The following is a 23,098-nucleotide window of genomic DNA, read 5'->3' as shown; positions in this document are numbered from 1 at the left end:
TGAGACAAGGCCGAGTATAGCCCACAAAGATCTCCGCCACGGCACAACCCAAGGGGGGGGGGGGCAACCCAGACAGCGGAACCGGCCAGGTAGAGACAGCAAGGGCGGTTCGTTGCTCCAGAGCCTTTCCGTTCACCTTCACCCTCCTGGGCCAGACTACACTCAATCATATGACCCACTGAAGAGATGAGTCTTCAGTAAAGACTTAAAGGTTGAGACCGAGTCTGCGTCTCTCACATGGGTAGGCAGACCATTCCATAAAAAATGGAGCTCTATATGAGAAAGCCCTGCCTCCAGCTGTTTGCTTAGAAATTCTAGGGACAATTAGGAGGCCTGCGTCTTGTGACCGTAGCGTATGTATAGGTATGTACTGTAGGACCAAATCGGAAAGATATGTAGGAGGAAGCCCATGTAATGCTTTGTAGGTTAGCAGTAAAACCTTGATCAGCCCTTGCCTTAACAGGAAGCCAGTGTAGGGAGGCTAGCACTGGAGTAATATGATCAATTTTTTGGGTTCTAGTCAGGATTCTAGCCGCCGTATTTAGCACTAACTGACGTTTATTTAGTGCTTTATCTGGGTAGCCGGAAGGTAAAGCATTACTTCTAGTCTAACCTAGAAGTAAAAAAAGAAGCATGGATTCATTTTTCAGAATAATTTTTGGATAGAAAGTTTCTGATTTTTGCAATGTTACATAGATGGAAAAAAGCTGTCCTTGAAACAGTCTTGATATGTTAGTCAAAAGAGAGATCAGGGACCAGAGTAACGCCGAGGTCCTTCACAGTTTAATTTGAGATGACTGTACAACCATCAAGATTAAATGTCAGATTCAACAGAAGATCTCTTTGTTTCTTGGGACCTAGAACAAGCATCTTTGTTTTGTCCGAGTTTAAAAGTAGAAAGTTTGCAGCCATCCACTTCCTTATGTCTGAAACACAGGCTTCTAGCGAGGGCAATTTTGGGGCTTCACCATGTTTCATTGAAATGTACAGCTGTGTGTCATCCACATAGCAGTGAAAATTAACATCATGTTTTCGAATGACATCCCCAAGAGGTAAAATATATAGTGAAAACAATAGTGGTCCTAAAACGGAACCTTGAGGAACACCGAAATTTACAGTTGATTTTTCAGACGACAAACCATTCAAATTGACAAACTGATATCTTTCCAACAGATAATATCCAAACCAGGCCAGAACTTGTCCGTGTAGACCAATTTGGGTTTCCAATCTCTCCAAAAGAATGTGGTGATCGACGGTATCAAAAGCAGCACTAAGGTCTAGGAGCACGAGGACAGATGCAGAGCCTCGGTCTGACGCCATTAAAAGGTCATTTACCACCTTCACAAGTGCAGTCTCAGTGCTATGATGGGGTCTAAAACCAGACTGAAGCATTTCATATACATGTTTTGTCTTCAGGAAGGCAGTGAGTTGCTGCGCAAAAGCTTTTTACATTTTTTTTGAGAGGAATGGAAGATTCGATATAGGCCGAAGGTTTTTTATATTTTCTGGGTCAAGGTTTGGCTTTTTCAAGAAAGGCTTTATTACTGCCACTTTTAGTGAGTTTGGTACAACTCCGGTGGATAGAGAGTTGTTTATTATGTTCAACATAGGAGGGCCAAGCACAGGAAGCAGCTCTTTCAGTAGTTTAGTTGGAATAGGGTCCAGTATGCAGCTTGAAGGTTTAGAGGCCATGATTATTTTCATCATTGTGTCAAGAGATATCGTACTAAAACACTTGAGTGTCTCTCTTGATCCTAGGTCCTGGCAAAGTTGTGCTGACTCAGGATAACTGGAGGAATACGCAGATTTAAAGAGGAGTCCGTAATTTGCTTTCTAATGGACATCTTTTCCTCAAAGAAGTTAATGAATTTATTACTGCTGAAGTGAAAGCCATCCTCTCTTGGGGAATGCTGCTTTTTAGTTAGCTTTGTGACAGTATCAAAAAGACATTTCGGATTGTTCTTATTTTCCTCAATTAAGTTGTTTTTAGTTTTTAGGAGTGCAACTGCATCTAGGGTATTGCGCAAGGTTAAATTGAGTTCCTCAACTGATTTTTGTCCTCTGATGTCCTTGGATAGGCAGAGGGAGTCTGGAAGGGCATCAAGGAATCTTTGGGTTGTCTGAGAATTTATAGCACGACTTTGGATGCTCCTTGGTTGGGGTCTGAGCAGATTATTTGTTGCGATTGCAAACGTAATACAATGGGGGTCCGATAGTCCAGAATTATGAGGAAAAACATTAAGATCCACAACATTTATTCCATGGGACAAAACTAGGTCTAGAGTATGACTGTGAACAATGAGTAGGTCCAGAGACATGATGGACAAAACCCACTGAGTTGATGATGGCTCCGAAAGCCTTTTGGAGTGGGTCTGTGGACTTTTCCATGTGAATATTAAAATTAGAATATTAGAATATATTCTAATATTCTATAAATTAGAATATTATTTGCTATGACTACAAGGTCCGACAGGAATTCATGGAACTCAGTGAGGAACGCTGTAAATGGCCCAGGAGGCCTGTGAACAGTAGCTATAAAAAGTGATTGATTAGGCTGCATAGATGTCATGACTAGAAGCTCAAAAGACGAAAACATGTTTTTTTTTGTAAATTGAAATTTGCTATCGTAAATGTTAGCACCATCTCCGCCTTTGCGGGATATGGTCACTAGTGTAACCAGGAGGTGAGGCCTCATTTAACACAGTAAATTCTTCAGGCTTAAGCCATGTTTCAGTCTGGCCAATCACATCAAGATTATGATCAGTGATTAGTTCATTGACTATAACTGCCTTTGAAGTGAGGGATCTAATATTAAGTAGCCCCAATTTGAGATGTGAGGTATCACGATCTCTTTCAACAATGGCAGGAATGGAGGAGGTCTTTATCCTAGTGAGATTGCTAAGGCGAACACCGCCATGTTTAGTTTTGCCCAACCTAGGTTGAGGCACAGACATGGTCTCAATGGGGATAGCTGAGCTGACTACACTGACTGTGCTAGTGGCAGACTCCACTAAGCTGGCAGGCTGGCTAACAGCCTGCTGCCTGGCCTGCACCCTATTTCATTGCGGAGCTAGACGAGTTAGAGCCCTGTCTATGTTGGTAGATAAGATGAGAGCACCCCTCCAGCTAGGATGGAGTCAGTCACTCCTCAGCAGGCCAGGCTTGGTCCTGTTTGTGAGTGAGTCCCAGAAAGTGGGCCAATTATCTACAAATTCTATCTTTTGGGAGGGGCAGGAAACAGTTTTCAACCAGCGATTGATTTGTGAGACTCTGCTGTAGAGCTCATCATTCCCCCTAACTGGGAGGGGGCCAGAGACAATTACTCGATGCCGACACATCTTTCTAGCTGATTTACACGCTGAAGCTATGTTGCGCTTGGTGACCTCTGACTGTTTCATCCTAACATCGTTGGTGCCGACGTGGATAACAATATCCCTATACTCTCTACACTCGCCAGTTTTAGCTTTAGCCAGCATCATCTTCAGATTAGCCTTAACATCAGTAGCCCTGCCCCTTTGTAAACAGTGTATGATCGTTGGATGATTAGTTTTAAGTCTAATACTGAGGGTAATGGAGTCGCCAATGACTAGGGCTTTCAATTTGTCAGAGCTAATGGTGGGAAGCTTCGGAATCTCAGACCCCGTAATGGGAGGAGTAGAGACCAGAGAAGGCTCGGCCTCAGACTCTGATTCGCTGCTTAATGGGGAAAACCGGTTGAAAGTTTCTGTCGGCTGAATAAGTGACACCGGTTGAGCATTCCTACAGCATTTCCCTCCAGAAGCCATGAGAAAGTTGTCCGGCTGCGGGGACCGTGCGAGGGGATTTGTACTAACGTTACTATCTGTACTTACTGGTGGCACAGACGCGGTTTCATCCTTTCCTACACTGAAATTACCCTTGCCTAACGATTGCGTCTGAAGCTGGGCTTGCACTACAGCTATCCTTGCCATAAGGCGATCGTTCTCCTGTATATTACGAGTACAGCGACTGCAATTAGAAGGCATCGTGTTAATGTTACTACTTAGCTTCGGCTGGTGGAGGTCCTGACGAACCATGTCCATATAAAGTGTCCGGAGTGAAAAAGTTGAATGAAAAAAAAAAAAGTTGAGTGTGGGAAAACCTAGAAATATAAATGGTAATTAAAAAGTAAAAACCATAAAGTTGTCAAGTAGCAAAGTAAGGTTTATTTATTTATTTATTCTGCGAATTCTGCCTATAATGTATCTTTCTGGTTTACAGTTGATATCATTATCGTACTAGATTAAGCAGGATTATAGTCCAGGCATATCATTCTGTTTTATGGTTATACTGGGGATAAACATACAGTGGGGAGAACAAGTATTTGATACACTGCCAATTTTGCAGGTTTTCCTACTTACAAAGCATGTAGAGGTCTGTAATTTTTTATCATAGGTACAATTCAACTGTGAGAGACGGAATCTAAAACAAAAATCCAGAAAATCACATTGTATGATTTTTAAGTAATTAATTTGCATTTTATTGCATGGCATAAGTATTTGATACATCAGAAAAGCAGAACTTGATATTTGGTACAGAAACCTTTGTTTGCAATTACAGAGATCATACGTTTCCTGTAGTTCTTGACCAGGTTTGCACACACTGCAGCAAGGATTTTGGCCCACTCCTCCATACAGACCTTCTACAGATCCTTCAGGTTTCGGGGCTGTCGCTGGGCAATACGGACTTTCAGCTCCCTCCAAAGATTTTCTATTGTGTTCAGGTCTGGAGACTGTTTAGGCCACTCCAGGATCTTGAGATGCTTCGTACGGAGCCACTCCTTAGTGACCCTGGCTGTGTGTTTTGGGTCGTTGTCATGCTGGAAGACCCAGCCACGACCCATCTTCAATGCTCTTACTGAGGGAAGGAGGTTGTTGGTAAAAAATCTCGCAATACATGGCCCCATCCATCCTCCCCTCAATACGGTGCAGTCGTCCTGTCCCCTTTGCAGAAAAGCATCCCCAAAGAATGATGCTTCCACCTCCATACTTCAAAGTTGGGATGGTGTTCTTGGGGTTGTACTCATCCTTCTTCTTTCTCCAAACATGGCGAGTTTCATCAGACCACAAGACCTTCTCCCATTCCTCCTCTGGATCATCCAGATGATCATTGGCAAACTTCAGATGGGCCTGGACATGCGCTGGCTTGAGCAGGGGGACCTTGCGTGCGCTGCAGGATTTGAATCCATGACGGCATAGTGTGTTACTAATGGTTTTCTTTGAGACTGTGGTCCCAGCTCTCTTCAGGTCATTGACCGGGTCCTGCCGTGTAGTTCTGGGCTGATCCCTCACCTTCCTCATGATCATTGATGCCCCACGAGGTGAGATCTTGCATGTAGAGGGTGATTGACCGTCATCTTGAACTTTTTCCATTTTCTAATAATTGCGTCAACAGTTGTTGCCTTTTCACCAAGCTGCTTGCCTATTGTCCTGTAGCCCATCCCAGCCTTGTGCAGGTCTACAATTTAACCCTGATGCATTTCACAGCTCTCTGGTCTTGGCCATTGTGGAGAGGTTGGAGTCTGTTTGATTGAGTGTGTGGACAGGTGTCTTTTATTCAGGTAACGAGTTCAAACAGATGCAGTTAATACAGGTAATGGGTGGAGAACGGTAGGGCTTTTTAAAGAAAAACTAACAGGTCTGTGAGAGCCGGAATTCTTACTGGTTGGTAGGTGATCAAATACTTATGTCATGCAATAAAATGCAAATTAATTACTTAAAAATCATACAATGTGATTTTCTGGATTTTTGTTTTAGATTCCGTCTCTCACAGTTGAAGTGTACCTATGATAAAGATTACAGACCTTTACATGCTTTGGAAGTAGGAAAACCTGCAAAATCGGCAGTGTATCAAATACTTGTTCTCCCCACTGTATCTACTATTTTAACTTTTCACTCATATAACAGCAATAGTGGGTCAATATAGGCCACAACAGGCATGTTGATGCCATGCGTGATGGGCACAACCCAAAATGTTTGCTTTTTTTAATCATTATTATGACCTATACCGTTCTCCCTTTAGTGTTTGTTCTTTGCTTACATTCCTGCCTTATGGAATTAGTCAGCTATTATCAGTCTACATGAGAAAGGTCATCTCTTCTGTTTGTGAGAATAATGATCAGCCTGTCTTTATGTTCAGTGTTTTTGGTTGATCTATGTCATTTGAAAATGGATATGGTTATGCCTAATATTTGGCATTGGTAAAACGTTCTTATTCTAGTAGGAGCATAAGTGCTCGGAAGCCCTCGGGACACTTCACACAGATGAAGGACTAGTTTAGAGGGGAGGAAGATATTTTTTTTGTATCTTATGGGGTTGAGATATGTTTATGATATATTTGTTCTATGGGAAGTTTAGTGTTCTAGGTGGGGGGCACTACCAGTGGTTCACTTTCTTTGATTGGATAGCAGTGGCTATCAGAAACGCATTGATTTCAAGTATTCTAACACTCGTCATGTTTTGGTGATAATATATTTACAACCTTTCAGATGTGACGACCAATGTGATGAAAGTTACGTCGTGGAATGTGAACGGATTAGGTTCATATTTGTTTTAAATGCTCCGAGACCCACCTGCTGGAAAAGGATGCTCCTAGTGTGGGAGACAGATGGGTGGGCAGTGCTTACCATAATATATTCAACCCCCTAAAAAAGAGGTGTCTCTATTCTATTTTTCAAAAGTATAAATGTTCAAGTGGAAAAAGAGTTTAAGGGCGAAGAGGGACGTTTTCAGGACAAAATATGATAATGTGAAATATTTATGCTCTGTGTGAGGAGGATCCAGACTTCTTCCTTCAACTTAACAAAATAATACTGGATTTTGGTTATTTTTCCTCTGGTACTATAATCAAGTCCCTGATGCGGTTTTAGATAAATCAAAACTGGCCTAACCAGGAACTCAAACTCAAGAAGCAATGTAAACCCTGTTTAAAAATGCTGGTCTTTATGATATATGGAGATTGATCAATCCATCCACTCGCGATTACACATTCTTTTCGAATAGGCACACTGTTTATTTACGCATCGACTCATTTCTGATCTCACACACTCTCATAGATAAAGTGAGTGCTTGCAGTGTGGGCACGATAGCTTTGACAGATCATGCACCCATTGATCTGACTTTTGGAATAGGAGAAGAAAGAGAAAAATGTAAAATTTGGCGATTGAACTCCAGCCTCTTACAGGACGAGGCGTTTTGCGAATTCCTTAAAACACACTTTACGATATTTTTTGAAACAAACTTCAATCGTGCGAAACAGGTGCGTGTCTGGGAAGCATTTAGAGCTTACATACGCGGAGTAATGATACAACGATCAGCTACTATTTAGAAATTAGATCAACAGAAAATGTATAAACTTGAAACAGAGCTCAAAATGCTGGAGAGGGAATATTGGTCCAATCCTAACAACATTTCTCTGGTAAATCTGACGAAAACCAAATACGAGCTGAATGCTTTATTCAGTAAAAAAGCGGAATATTCCCTGTACAGGCTGAAGCAGAGGAGGTACGAATCAGGTGAAAATGCAGGAAAATTGTTGGCCTGTCAATTCAAATCTAGAGAAACAGATCAGCAAGTAGGTTGAATCAATAATAAGACAGGCAAGCTGATTACCAATCATAAAGAAATAAACAATATATTTTGAGATATTATATCAGGAACTTTATACTTCAGACGGTCCTTTAGATATGCAGAAATCAGAGACATTCTTTCAGAATTTGAACCTTCCTCAACTAACAAAGGAAGACAGGAATTGACCGAATCTATAAGACAAGCACCCAGTCGTAAAACTCCAGGGTTGGATGGGATACCCAGTGATATCTATACATGTGCTTTTCTTATAACTCATTTATATGTTCTATTCATGTGCTGTTCTATAAACCAATTTTTGTGTTCATGCAAGTGGCTGACTGAACAAATCCTCATTATCAGTATCTGCAATATGACAGTACGCCCATACCTTGTTTTGAGAACAAAAGATATATCTCAGTTTCAAGGTGTTAGCTTGGAGAGAAGAAGCCTCGTGCGGTATTGGTTTGTTACATGTTATGAACCAGTATTGGTCGGTCACACGAATGAAACAAAATAATAAACAATGATTCATATTAAGATTGACTTTGAGTGTCCCTGTGTAAGAATTTCCACAACAGCAGCTTAGCCCAGAAATATTGAAAACATTTAACACATTGATTGACACAGGTGAGCTCCCACCTTCTATGGGTGATGCAGTAATAACCCTAATCCTCAAAAAGGATCCCCATGAGCGTAGGAGCTACCGTCCAATTTCTTTGATAAATTGTGATTAACTTTTGGCTATGAGGGTGAATCATATCATTAAGAAAATCATCCAGAGCAGGTGGGATTTGTGAAAGGCAGAACTTCATCTGATAATCTTAGTGCCTATTGCATGTTATCTGGAATGCAAAAGATTTGGATACTTCAGTGGCAGCCTTATCCCTAGACGCAGAGAAAGCTGTTGATAGGGTGGGTTGGGAGTGGGATTACCTGCATTGTACTATACATACATTTGGATTTTGTACAGGGCTTTCAGAATATTTTTTTATTTATGTACAACGACCCCAAACGATCATCTTCATTTTCAATAGGATGAGGCCCGAAACAAGGTGACTGTCTCTCACCTCTCCTATTTATTATAGTGTTAGAACCATTAGCCCAAGCCATTAGGCTGCATCAGTCAATGAAAGGGGTTAATATGGGAGGTAGGGAGAATAAACTACTGCTTTATGCAGACAACATATTACTATTGTCAAACCCCCAACTCTCCATACCGCCTTTACTGGATCTAGTAAATGCATTGTCAGAGATATCGGGCTATGAAGTAAACTGGACAAAATCTGAAGTAATGCCTCTATCAAAACATTGTCTGAGAAATGACCTCCTCAGCTGGAGGTTTCAATGAGTCCCTCAAAACTGGAGGTACCTGGGGATTGTGGTCTAGAGAACATGATTTCTGAAAACCTTGACCCACAATTGAACAAAATTCAACTCCAGTTTCAGAGCTGGGATAAGATACAAATCTCATTATGGGGTAGGATACAGGTTATAAAGATGGTCATAGCTCCTAAACTGAGGTGCGTCATCAGCATGTTAACACTATCCATACCTGTCTATACGTTTAAATCCATAGACAAAATTATTAGAGTTTATTTGGGTTGGTAAAAGGGCCAGGGTGAAACTAGCGAGATTACAGGCAAAGACTGAGAAGGGAGGATTAAAGCTCTGTCGTGACTTTACCTTCATTAATCTAATGACTGTTATTTATTTAATCCACTAGTAGTGTAATAATGTAACAATTAACTCATTAGGATTTGGGGCACCACGGAAGAATTTGTTTAAAGAGTTACCATCTCCCGAATTAAACTCTATAAGGTCTTTACCTATAACATCCATAAAACAGTCAACATATTAATCATAACCTCTCGTCATATCATCATTCTGAACAATCGTAACCTTCTTGGATCTGCAAAAATGTCATCCCTCCCTGATGTCATCCCTGATTCAGTACTAAGTCATAACACAGAATAAACATAAATAATTTACATGAGACAAAGGTCCCTAGTGGGCTGACAAAACATGACGCTGATTACAAGGAGATGGGGGAAAAAGAGAAATAGAGAAAAATGGACACTTATTGTGGATACATTCTGTAACTATTCTCCCATTAATCATATACTTTGCACACAAACCACCGCCCATTTGGAGTAAGAAATCATGAAGGTGTTTACGTGTGAAATGCCTTCGTTCGTCGTTTATCTTATTTAGCCTTCTCAGAAAGGGGTTCGGTTGGCCTTTCCTGGACTTTCCTGGACTTGAGGTCACAATGTCCTTCTTGTCCGTGGCTTCAATGACTTGTTATGTAGTCTGGAGCAGAACTAAAAGGTGGTGTTGCCTTCCACTCGTTCTGGAAGATTGGTCCTCTGAAGATAGGCTAATCAGCTGTGTCGATGATCCCCAGTGGGGTGATGAGAGCAACGCAGTAGATGATGGTTTGAAGAGAGTAATAGGATGGTTCTACTTGAATTCACTTTCCTAGATACCATACTTAGGACAGCTAATTAGATCGTGTTGGTATTCAGGATTCGGACCACAATGGACATGAGCTGCAGCTCTTCGTCTCTCTGGTCTAAAGAAAAGTTAGTTTATTTCTTCACCTTGTGTTGAGGTTCAAAGTTTCAACCCTTTCTAACATGTAGCTAATGCCTCAGAAAGTGGTCTAAAGGTTGATTTCTCTTCCAAGCCTTTATGCACTCTTGGTCAAAAGGGTTTTTCTGTCATGCTGACAAGATCTCTGATCTCACTCTGGGTGTGATTACTTATTGTGCAGGATATCAAGGATATCAAAAACTATTATCTCGTTAAAAAACGAAAATCAGATTGCTATTTTAACACAAATACCTTCATCACTTTTCATATTATATTCTCAACACATCGGATGAAACCTCATACCTGTAATGGCCATACTTTCCAAGTTACAGTAGTTCCTCCATAAGATTTTTAATGACATCACAAAATAATCAACCATATGACATTGGTTTTCCATATCTCCCCACTGATCATTCCCCACATTCTTTATGTTAGAATTATTGTTCCATTATCAATTTTTTTTTAAATATAATTTTGGACAGGTAAAGGTCTCTGGAAACAAAGGGATATTCCTTTAGCCAATACTGGAGGGTATAGAGAGAGTCCTCTCCTGCTTAATTTACGACCGGATGTGGAGGTGTCAAAACCAGCCCAGTACTGGGACACATAGTGGGACAAAACATTTTCTGGGAAGATTTGGGAAAAAAGGGGATACAGATCATTGGTTGTCTATATCAAGAAAACACTTACCTCTTTTGAAGAACTAAGGTCCAAGAATAATTTACAGAAAAAATACTTTTGTAGATTTTTCCAGCTTAGTGAATGTATGTTTAAGGTAGGACAGAATAACAAAAATTCCATATACATTCTGATATAAGTGTTAAGATAGAAATCCTTTGCAAATTTCCACATTTAGCAGGGCTTACAGTTGAAGTTGGAAGTTTACATACACTTAGGTTGGAGTAATTAAAACTCGTTTTTTCAACCACTCCACAAATTTCTTGTTAACAAACTATATTTTTGACAAGTTGGTTCTAATTTGTGCATGACATAAGTAATTTTTCCAACAATTGTTTACAGACAGATTATTTAAATTAGAATTCACTGTATCACAATTCCAGTGGGTCAGAAGTTTACATACACTAAGTTGACTGTGCCTTTAAACAGCTTGGAACATTCCAGGAAATTATGTCATGGATTTAGAAGCTTCTGATAGGCTTATTGACATCATTTGAGTCAATCGGAGGTGTACCTGTTGATGTCTGGTTCATCCTTGGGAGCAATTTCCAAACGCCTGAAGGTACCACATTAATCTGTACAAACAATTGTACGCAAGTATTAACACCATGGGCCCACACAGCCGTCATACCACTCAGGAAGGAGACGCATTCTGTCTCCTAGAGATGAACGTACTTTGGTGCGAAAAGTGCAACTCAATTCCAGAACAACAGCAAAGGACCTTGTGTAGATGCTGGAGGAAACGGGTACAAAGGTATCTGTATCCACAGTAAAACGAGTCCTATATCGACATAACCTGAAAGGCTGCCCAGCAAGGAAGATGCCACTGCTCCAAAACTGCCATAAAAAAGCCAGACTACTGTTTGCAACTGCACATAGGGACAAATATCGTACTTTTTGGAGAAATGTCCTCTGGTCTGATGAAACAAAAATAGAACTGTTTGGCCATAATGACCATCGTTATGTTTGGAGGAAAAGGGGGAGGCTTGCAAGCCGAAGAACACCATCCCAACCGTGAAGCACAGGGGTGGCAGTATCATGTTGTGGGGGTGTTTTACTGCAGGAGGGACTGGTGCACTTCACAAAATAGATGGCATCACGAGGGAGGACAAGGATGTGGATATATTGAAGCAACATCTGAAGACATCAGTCAGGAAGTTAAAGCTTGGTCGGAAATGGGTTTTCCAAATGGAACTGAAAAAGCGTGGACGAGCACGGAGGCCTACAAACCTGACTCAGTTACACCAACTCTGTCAGTAGGAATGGGCCATAATTCACCCAACTTATTGTGTCACTACAGTCCCGGGTTCGATCTCAGGCTGTCACAGCCGGTTGTGACCTGGATACCCATGAGGCGATGCACAGTTGGCCCAGCATCGTCCGGGTTATGGGAGGATTTGGCCGACTGGGATTTCCTTGTCCCATCGCGCTCCAGTGACTCCTTGTGGCGGGCCAGGCGCCTGCAGGCTGACTTCGGTCGCCAGATGGACGGTGTTTCCTCCGACACATTGGTGCGGCTGGCTTCCGGGTAAAGCGAGGAGTGTGTCAAGAAGCGGCTTGACAGGGTTGTGTTTCGGAAGACGCATGGCTCTCAACCTTTGCCTCTCCCGAGTCCATAGGGGAGTTGCAGCAATGGGACAAGACTGTAACTACCAATTAAATATCATGAAATTGGGGAGAAAAAGGAGTAACAGTACAAAACAATACACACAATAGCCCATAATGACTAAGGAAAAACAGGTTTTTAGAAATTATTGAAAAAACTGAAATATCACATTATTCAGACCCTTTACTCAGTACTTTGTTGATGCACCTTTGGCAGCGATTACAGCCTCAAGTTTTCAGCCTCTAATGGGAGTTTCTCCTGTTCTTCTTTGCAGATCCTCTCAAGCTTTGTCAGGTTGGATGGGGAGTAGCTGCACAGCTATTTTCAGGTCTCTCCAGAGATGTTCGATCGGGTTCAAGCCTGGGATCAGGCTGGGCCACTCAAGGACATTCAGAGACATGTCTTGAAGCCACTCCTACATTGTCTTGGCTGTGTGCTTAGGGTCATTGTCCTGTTGGAAGGGGAACCTTTGCCCCAGTCTGAGGTCCTGATTGCTCTGGAGCAGATTTTCATCAAGGATCTCTCTCTCTACATTTCTCCGTTAATTTTTCCCTTGATCCTGACTAGTCTCCCAGTCCCTGCCGCTGAAAAACATCCCCACAGCATGATGCTGCCACCACCATGCTTCACCGTAGGGATGGTGCCAAGTTTCCTCCAGACTTGACACTTGACATTCAGGCCACTCTACCATAAAGGCCTGATTGGTGGAGTGCTGCAGAGATGGTTCTCCTTCTGGAAGATTCTCCCATCTCCACAGAGGAACTCTGGAGCTCTGTCAGAGTGACCATCGGGTTCTTTGTCATCTCCCTGACTAAGGCTCTTCTCCCCGATTGCTCAGTTTGGCCTGGCGGCCCGCTCTAGGAAGAATCTTGGTGGTTCCAAACTTCTTCCATTTAAGAATGATGGAGGTCACTGTGCTCCTTCAATGCCGCATACATGTTTTAGTACCCTTCCCAAATCTGTGCCTCGACTCAATCCTGTCTCGGAGCTCTAAGGACAATTCCTTTAACCTCATGGCTTGGTGTTTGCTCTGACATGTACTGTCACCTGTATAGACAGGTGTGTGCCTTTCCAAATCATGTCCAATCATTTGAATTCACCACAGGTGGACTCCAAATTGTAGAAACATCTCAAGCATAATCAATGGAAACAGGATGCACAATTTTGAGTCTCATACCTAAGGGTCTGAATACTTATGTAAAAATGTATTTCTGTTTTATTTTATTTTTTAAATTTGCAAAAATAATCTAAACCTGTTTTTGATTCATCATTATGGGGTATTGTGTGTCGATTGATGAGGATTTTTATTAATTCAATCTATTTTAGAATAGGGCTGTAAGGTTACACAATGTGGAAAAAAGGAAGGGGTCTGAATCATTTCCGAATGAACTGTATAGCCACCTTTTATATGTGGATTTAATTGAAGTTGTAAGGGCCTAAAGGCAGTATAGGGAAAAAGACTTGGAGGTAACATTTAGAGAGGAGGAATGGTATATAATAGTACAACAGATGCTTCTCCCTATTAGAGGTGCCCGGTCCAAGCTGATTCAATTTAAAGTGTTCAATAGGATTTATTGGACACCTGAGGTTGAACAGAATAGGTTTGATAGAATCCAACCTATGCTGGAGATGTCAGTCAAGTACAGGAGGCATGATCCATATGTTCTCTTAACTTTCCATGCTTACATACCTTTAGGCAGAAAGTATTGGAAAAGATTGGGGATATTCTGGGTACCACAATACTTGCAAATCCTGCTTTGCTATTACTGAATATCACTAAGGATATTGACGGACTGAGAAGCTCATGTTTAAACTGGCTAAAAGTTGCTCTAACCACAGCCAAACGAGTCATACAGAGACACTGGAATTTATATATATACATTGATTGTCTGTCAAGATATTGTTTAGTACCCAATGTAATTCAATTGCATTGTTGTTATATCGTGAAAGGAAACTCTACAAACTATAATTACAAAAAGAAAATTAAATACAGAAATTCCTCATTTCCGTAAGTATTCACACCCCTTTGCTCTGAGACTCCAAATTGCGCTCAGGTGCATCCCATTTCCGTTGATCATCCTTGAGATGTTATTACAACTTGAGTCCACTTGTGGCCAATTCAATTGTTTGGACATCATTTACTAAGAAACTATACCACGAAGTCCAAGGAACTGGCCGTAGATTGCCGAGATTGTGATGAGGTATATACAGTATCTAGGGAAGGGTATAAAACTATTTCTAGACTGTTGAACGTTTCCAAGAGCACAAGGGTCTCCATCATATGGAACTACCCGGCCTCTGCCTAGAGCTGGCCGTCCGACCAAACTGAGCAAACGGGGCAAGAAGGACCTTGGTCAGGGAGGTGAACACGAACCCAATGACCACTCTGACAGAACTACAGAGTTCCTTGGCTGAGATGGAAGAACCTGCCAGAAGGACAACAGTCTCTACAGCACCAATCTGGGCTTAATGGGAGAGTGGCCAGACAGAACACCTGGAATTTGCAAAAAGGCATGTAAAAGAATCTGAGGGCATAAGGCAAAAGATTCTGAGGTCTGGTGTGACAAAATGTTTACTATTTGGCCTTGATGCAAAGCGCTGCAAAGCGGAGAAAACCAGGCACAGCTCATCAAACTTCTAACACCATCCCAACTGTGAAACATGGTGGCAGCATCATGCTATGGGGATGCTTTTCAGCAGCAGGGACTTGGAGTCTGGTAAGGATAGGGGGAACAATGAATGGTACCAAATACAGGCAAATCCTTGATGAGAACCTACTTCAGAGTGCAACCTACCTTAGACTGGGGGGGCGGGCGAAGATTTACATTCGAACAAGACAATGATCTTGACCATATAGACAAAGCAACGCTGGAATGGCTTCAGAACAGGAATATGAAAGTCCTTGAGTGGCCCAGCCACAGCCCAGTCTTGAATCCCATTTGTGGAAAGTAGGGATGCACCGGTATGACATTTTTGGCCGATACCGATATCCAATATTTTCCTTGCCAAAAAATCCAAAACCGATAACCGATATTGAACATTTTTGCAACCTTTTAAACATTCTAGTACAGTTAAATAGTTGACACACACACACACACACACACACACACACACACACACACACACACACACACACACACACACACACACACACACACACACACACACACACACACACACACACACACACACACACACACACACACACACACACACACACACACACACACACACACACACACACACACACACACTGACCAAAAAGGTATTTTGTTGGCATTTACGTATGTCCCCATTACCAGTAAAGCATAATCAAAACCTATTTCTTTCAACAAGGAATTCATCATACCTTTCAAGCAATGAAGTTTCAGCTCTGTCTGTCTGCGGCCTCTCTTCCATCTTGTCCAGCTGTGTCTGTAACATTTCACATAAACCCTGTTTCTTGTCTGCATCGAAGTAGTGGTCCTTGTACCTAGCATCTTTGCACAGTAATGAGGCTCAGAGAGAGTGCCACCGAATCGCAAACGAATCGCTTGTTCCCAAGACAACTCAAAGCTGTAATAGCCGCCAAATGTGATTTTTCAAATTATTGACTTGGGGGTGTGAATACTTATGTAAATAAGATATTTCTGTACTTCAATTTCATTACATTTGCGAAAATGTCTAAACATGTTTTCACTTTGTCGTTATGGGGTATTGTGCGTAGATGGGTGAAAGAAAAAAATCTGTTTAATCCATTTTTAATTCAGGCTGTAACACAAAATGTGGATTAAGTCACTGTAAATACACCAGTCCCCATGCCTGGACTAGGTAGAGGGTTTATTAAGCTGTCAGCCAGCAGAACATGTCTTCAATTGGAACTTGTCTGAGGGTTTGATTGCCCCTTTTAAAGTGTCATATGGCCTGCAAAGGCTGGAGGCAATATGTTTCTGCTTTGAGGACGTCATAATTTTTACATTTTATTCTAATAATAAAAAAAAGCTTTAACTAGAAGAATCAGTTAAGGACAAATTCTTATTTACAATGACAGCCTACCGGGGAACAGTGGGTTAACTGCCTTGTTCAGGGGCAGAACAACATATTTTTACCTTGTTATCAAAGGGATTTGATCCAGTAACCTTTTGCTCTGACCACTAGGCTGCCTGCCGCCCCAAATATAAATATATATTAAAACTGCTTTCCAGGCGGAGTCTTTATTTTGCAGCAATATACTGTTGATGTGGTGTAAGACTGTTTATCTTTTGCAATCTATCCATTTCTCTCTCTCTCCCTCTCTCTCTCTCCCTCTTTCTTTTCTCCTTTGGGAAGTTTGTTCCCTATCAAGCCATGTGTCAATATTCTTAATGAACTGTCATTCTCTTTACATGTTAACTTTCCTCACAGACCCTGAAGTCACATTTGTCTGGTTGGCTTCATAATTAAAACTCCAAAGCTAGTTTACACTTGACTCTCTGGGGCTAATAGGAATGGCAAGGTTTTATTGACAGCCTCGTTATGTTCAGATTAATCTATATTTTTCAACGCAATATTTGGCGGGCCCTTAACTCTTAACTTGGAATGCAATATTCACTCCAGTGCTGATTCGGTTAGCACACAGATTGCCAGTCTGAGCAAAGTCAGATAGATAATGTGACAAGCCTTCTAATCAACTAGCCCGATGGAACAATTTATATTACAGACCCTCCTGTTACAGAACACAGTACTTCTATCCTCTCACTCACTTCCCTCCTTCTAACCTCCCTCTCTTTCATCATCTACTATGGCCATCTTTCATTCTCTTTCTTTAACCATTCCTCCTTTTTCCTACCTTTTATGCTCTTTTTCACTTTCCTCCCATCTGTCTGTTCTTCTGTTATTTTCATTCTTAAAAGTATAAGCCATTGGAGGGGGATCATTTAGCTATTTCATGTGGAATATTAGGACCCCTTTAGGTATAAAATAACACACAATTATTTGATAAAATATTGAATTTGGCTTTTACTACTACTGTCCAGATGAATAACATATTCATAAATGGCAGAAAAGACAATGTTTTGAAGTGTTTGTCATGTCTAGGAGATAAACTCAGCAAAAAAAGAAACGCCCCTTTTTCAGGACCATGCCTTTCAAAGATAATTCATACAAATCCAAATAACTTCACAGAACATTGTAAAGGGTTTTAACACTGTTTCCCATGCTTGTTCAATGAACCATAAACAATTAATATACCTGTGGAACTGTCGTTAAGACACTAACAGCTTACAGACAGTAGGCAATTAAGGTCACAGTTATGAAAACTTAGGACACTAACGAGGCCTTTCTACTGACTCTGAAAAACACCAAAAGAAAGATGCCCAGGGTTCCTGCTAATCTGTGTGAATGTGCCTTAGGCATGCTGCAAGGAGGCATGAGGACTGCAGATGTGGCCAGGGCTATAAATTGAAATGTCCGTACTGTGAGACGCCTAAGACAGCGCTACAGACAGACAGGACGGACAGCTGATCGTCCTCGCAGTGGCAGACCACGTGTAACAACACCTGCACAGGATCGATACATCCGAACATCACACCAGTGGGACAGGAACAGGATGGCAACATCAACTGCCAGAGTTACACCAGGAACGCACAATCCCTCCATCAGTGCTCAGACAGTCCGCAATAGGCTGAGAGAAGCTGGACTGTTGTAAGGCAGGTCCTCACCAGACATCACCAGCAACAACGTCGCCTATGGGCAAAAACACACCGTCACTGGACAAGACAGGAATGGTAAAAAGTGGTCTTCACGGTTTTGTCTCACCAGAGGCGATGGTTTATAGTTGAAGGAATGAACATTACACCAAAGCCTGTACTCTGGAGCGGGATCAATTTGGAGGTAGAGGGTCCGTCATGGTCTGGGGCGGTGTGTCACAGCATCATCAAACTGAGTTTGTTGTCATTGCAGGCAATCTCAACGCTGTGCGTTACAGGGAAGACATCCTCCTCCCTCATGTGGTACCCTTCCTGCAGGCTCATCCTGACATGACCCTCCAGAATAACAATGCCACCAGCCATACTGCTCGTTCTGTGTGTGATTTCCTGCAAGACAGGAATGTCAGTGTTCTGCCATGGCCAGCGAAGAGCCCAGATCTCAATCCCATTGAGCACGTCTGGGACCTGTTGGATCGAAGGGTGAGGGCTAGGGCCATTCCCCCCAGAAATGTCCGGGAACTTGCAGGTGCCTTGGTGGAAGAGTGGGGTAACATCTCACAGCAAGAACTGGCACATCTAGTGCAGTCCATGAGGAGGAGATGCACTGCAGTACTTAATGCAACTGGTGGCCACACCAGATACTGACTGTTTCTTTAGATTTTGACCCCCCCCCCCCTTTGTTCAGGGACAGATTATTCCATTTCTGTTAGTCACATGTATGTGGAACTTGTTCAGTTTATGTCTCAGCTGTTGAATCTTGTTATGTTCATACAAATATTTTCACATGTTAAGTTTGCTGAAAACAAACACAGTTGACAGTGAGAGGACGTTTCTTTTTTTGAGTTTATAAGAAAGCTCAGGATATATATATGTGTAATATATATATATCTAATGTGTGTGTAATATATGTGTATATATATATATATATATCAAATATATACAGTTGAAGTCGGAAGTTCACATACACTTAGGTTGGAGTCATTAAAGCTCGTTTTTTTTCAATCACTCCAAACATTTCTTGTTAACAAACTAAAAGTTTTGACAAGTCGGTTAGAACATCTACTTTGTACTAGTCATTTTTCAAAAAAATTGTTTACAGGCAGATTATTGCACTCATAATTCACTTTATCACAATTCCAGTGGGTCAGAAGTTTACATACACCAAGTTGACTGTGCCTTTAAATAGCTTGGACAATTCCAGAAAATGATGTCATGGCTTTAGAAGCTTCTGATAGGGTAATTGACATCATTTGAGTCAATTGGAGGTCTACCTGTGGATGTATTTCAAGGCCTACCTTCAAACTCAGTGTCTCTTTGCTTGACATCATGGGAAAATCAATAGAAATCAGTCAAGACCTCAGAAAAACAATCGTAGACCTCCACACGTCTGGTTCATCATTGGGAGCAATTTCCAAATGCCTGAAGGTACCACGTTCATCTGTACAAACAATAGTAACCAAGTATAAACACCATGGGCACACACAGCCATCATACCGCTCAGGAAGGAGACGCATTCTGTGTCCTAGAGATGAACATACTTTGGTGCGAAAAGTGCAAATCAATCCCAGAACAACAGCAAATTACATTGTGAACAGGCTGGAGGAAACGGGTACAAAAGTATCTATATCTATATCCACAGTAAAACGAGTCCTATATCAACATAACCTGAAAGGCCATTCAGCAAGGAAGAAGCCACTGCTCCAAAACTTCCAGAAAAAAAGCCAGATTACGGTTTGCAACTGCACATGGGGACAAAGATGATACTTTTTGGAGAAATGTCCTCTGGTCTGATGAAACAAAAATAGAACTGTTTGGCCATAATGACCATTGTTATGTTTGGAGGAAAAAGGGGGAGGCTTGCAAGCCGAAGAACACCCTCACAACCGTGAAGCACGGGGTGGTAGCAACATGTTGTGGGGGTGCTTTGTTTCAGGACGGACTGGTGCACTTCACAAAAGAGATGGCATCATGAGGAATGAAAAATTAGGTGGATATATTGAAGCAACATTTCAAGACATCAGTCAGGAAGTTAAAGCTTGGTCGCAAATGAGTCTTCCAAATGGAGAATAACCCCAAGCATACTTCCAAAGTTGTGGAAAAATGTCTTAAGGACATCAAAGTCAGGGTATTGGAGTGGCCATCACAAAGCCCTGACCTCAATCCCATAGGAAATTTGTGGGCAGAACTGAAAAAATGTGTGCAAGCAAGGAGGCCTACAAACCTGACTCAGTTACTCCAGCTATGTCAGGAGGATATGGGCCAAAATTCACCCAACTTATTGTGGGAAGCTTGTGGAAGGTTACCCGAAACGTTTGACCCAAGTTAAACCTTTTAAAGGCAACTCTACTAAATACCAATTGAGTGTAAGTAAACTTCTGACCCACTGGGAATGTGATGAAAGAAATAAAAGCTGAAATAAATCATTCTCTCTCTATTATTATTCTGACATTTCACATTCTTAAAATAAAGTGGTTATCCTAACCGACCTAAGACAGGGAATTTTTACTAGGATTAAATGTCAGGAATTGTGAATAACTGAGTTTAAATATATTTGTCTGAGGTGTATGTAAACTTCTGACTTCAACAGTATATATATTTTTTTCACACCTATTTAGGCCCTTTTTTGAGTGGCCACAAAACTGCTTTCACACTTCCATACATTTTTTAAAACCGGCACAGGTTACCTTCAGATGAGTCCCGTGACACTTGTGGGGGTCGTAGAGCAAAACGGTAGGTCAAATCGCTACAGACGTTTTCATTACAAGACCAATTTTCGTTATGTCTCATGGTCTGACAAACATCGCTCTCGCTCTGCCACCTTTCACTGCAGATGCGGAAGTGCAAAATCAGACGCATCAGATATCTGTAGCGTAAACTGATTGATTTTGATGGGTTGTTTGTTGTAATTATGTTACTAGGGGGTTAACCTGGTTCTCTCATCCCCCCCTTCTAACAAAATCTCCGCCCGACGCAATCACCCTCTCACTCGCTTTTCTGAATACGTCGGCTGTTGCATCCACCCCTAAAGCAGAATCTCCTGCCTCCACTCTCACATTAGAGGAAAGAACATGGATTCCCTAGAGAGGTTGGATTAATGTAGGTATCTGGCTGAAACCTAAACATCCATTTTAATATCGTCCCCCACATTCTCCAGTGAGGCTTAGATACTGTATGTCTGCACCAAAAGTCACAGATGAACATGTGACATGTCTACCATTTCGTTGGAATGTTACAGTGCAAGAGAGGTTTTGTGAACTGAAGCACCCTGGTTTCCTTTAACATTATGGTTTCAGACAAGTGAAAGGAGTGCATTGGTCCTCACTGTGTTGCATTCGGCTGTCCTGTCAGTTCCTTGTAGCCTAGCATAATCCAGCACAGTTTAATTACTGAGCACATGTTTTTTACTGAAAGGGCTATATTTAGAAACACACACGTGCATGGACAAACAAGTACACGCAGACACACACACACACACACACACACACACACACACACACACACACACACACACACACACACACACACACACACACACACACACACACACACACACACACACACACACACACAAACAACCAGGGCCAGCGCATCAGTAAACAGACAGGACTCTTTCTTGTCTGCTAGGAGTTAATATTCATCAGTGTTTGATAAATACACCTGGCTGCCCGTACGACGGGGTGGAGATTAGAGGGAACACACCACAACAAGGTCACAGCATGTGCCTCTCCTGGTCACCCTGGTAACTGGCAAGGATGGTTCCCGGAGGCTCTTTTTGAGTAGGTAGAAAGTCAAGGCAAATCTGGAGATATGCTTCTGATGTGAACAATTGAATTGTGAGCAGTCGAAGTCAGTCCCTCAGCTCAAGAAGTCTCTTATCTTTTGTTCTTCCCTCCCATGTGAAATAATGAAAATAGGATCATGGAGAGTCTCATCAACATACTATACAGGCTTAGAAGCTTTATTTGATTAGTCATCTTCCACTTAAAACAGAATCAGTTTCATTGCAACACAACAAGGTTTGGTCTTTACAACAATTTCACAGCAATGGACTCATCACATCAAAAATGGACAGAAAGGTAAGGAATACAATATGGAGGGTATAATTATGTCAACATTAGATGACTTATAAATAATCATCTTTATAAGTAAATACATGTATGTAGGTGTCTTTGTACACTGTGTATTGCACTAGTTTGTTTGTTAGGTATATTACCATCTCAGAGTTTAAGCGAAACATTGGACATGACCTATTTGGGACTGATAATAATTGTTGTTGTTATTGAATATCCTAACTTATCATGTTTGCAGTGCAGTGTACACATTTTGGTGATAAATGTTAAAGGGTCTTGAGTATTTTCTTACTTGAGATGAACACAAACAACTCAAGTAGTTATAGTCAGGTTAGGATAGCATCCAAAATGTATTAATCCACTAAGTGACAAGAAATATATTTACAAATATATTTTGATTCTTGCACATAGTTAATTAATTACAAAAAATATATTTTGGAAGTGTATTTGACTTTCAGAGATATGGACAAAACTCATATTGGCCATATATTTGTGTGTTATTACAACTGAGATATTTCTGTAGAAGCCTTTCTTATGGATAATTCTTGGCATTCATTTTCATTTACAATTACATGGCAGTAAATCCATTGCACTTTATATACAAACTTTTCACATGATATAAAATATATTTTAAGATTAAGTGATAAGGATGAAGTCATTAACACATACAAATTGTATGAAAATGTTCATACCTCTGAACAATACACACAAAACATACAAACACTCAATTAAATTCTGTCTGTCTGTCTGTCTGTCTGTCTGTCTGTCTGTCTGTCTGTCTGTCTGTCTGTCTGTCTGTCTGTCTGTCTGTCTGTCTGTCTGTCTGTCTGTCTGTCTGTCTGTCTGTCTGTCTGTCTGTCTGTCTGTCTGTCTGTCTGTCTGTCTGTCTGTGTCTGTGTC

The sequence above is a fragment of the Oncorhynchus nerka genome, linkage group LG27 (genome assembly GCF_034236695.1).
Source record: "Oncorhynchus nerka isolate Pitt River linkage group LG27, Oner_Uvic_2.0, whole genome shotgun sequence".
NCBI lineage: Eukaryota > Metazoa > Chordata > Actinopteri > Salmoniformes > Salmonidae > Oncorhynchus > Oncorhynchus nerka.
The sequence above is the reverse complement of the archived record's forward strand: the minus strand, read 5'-3'. Positions refer to the sequence as shown.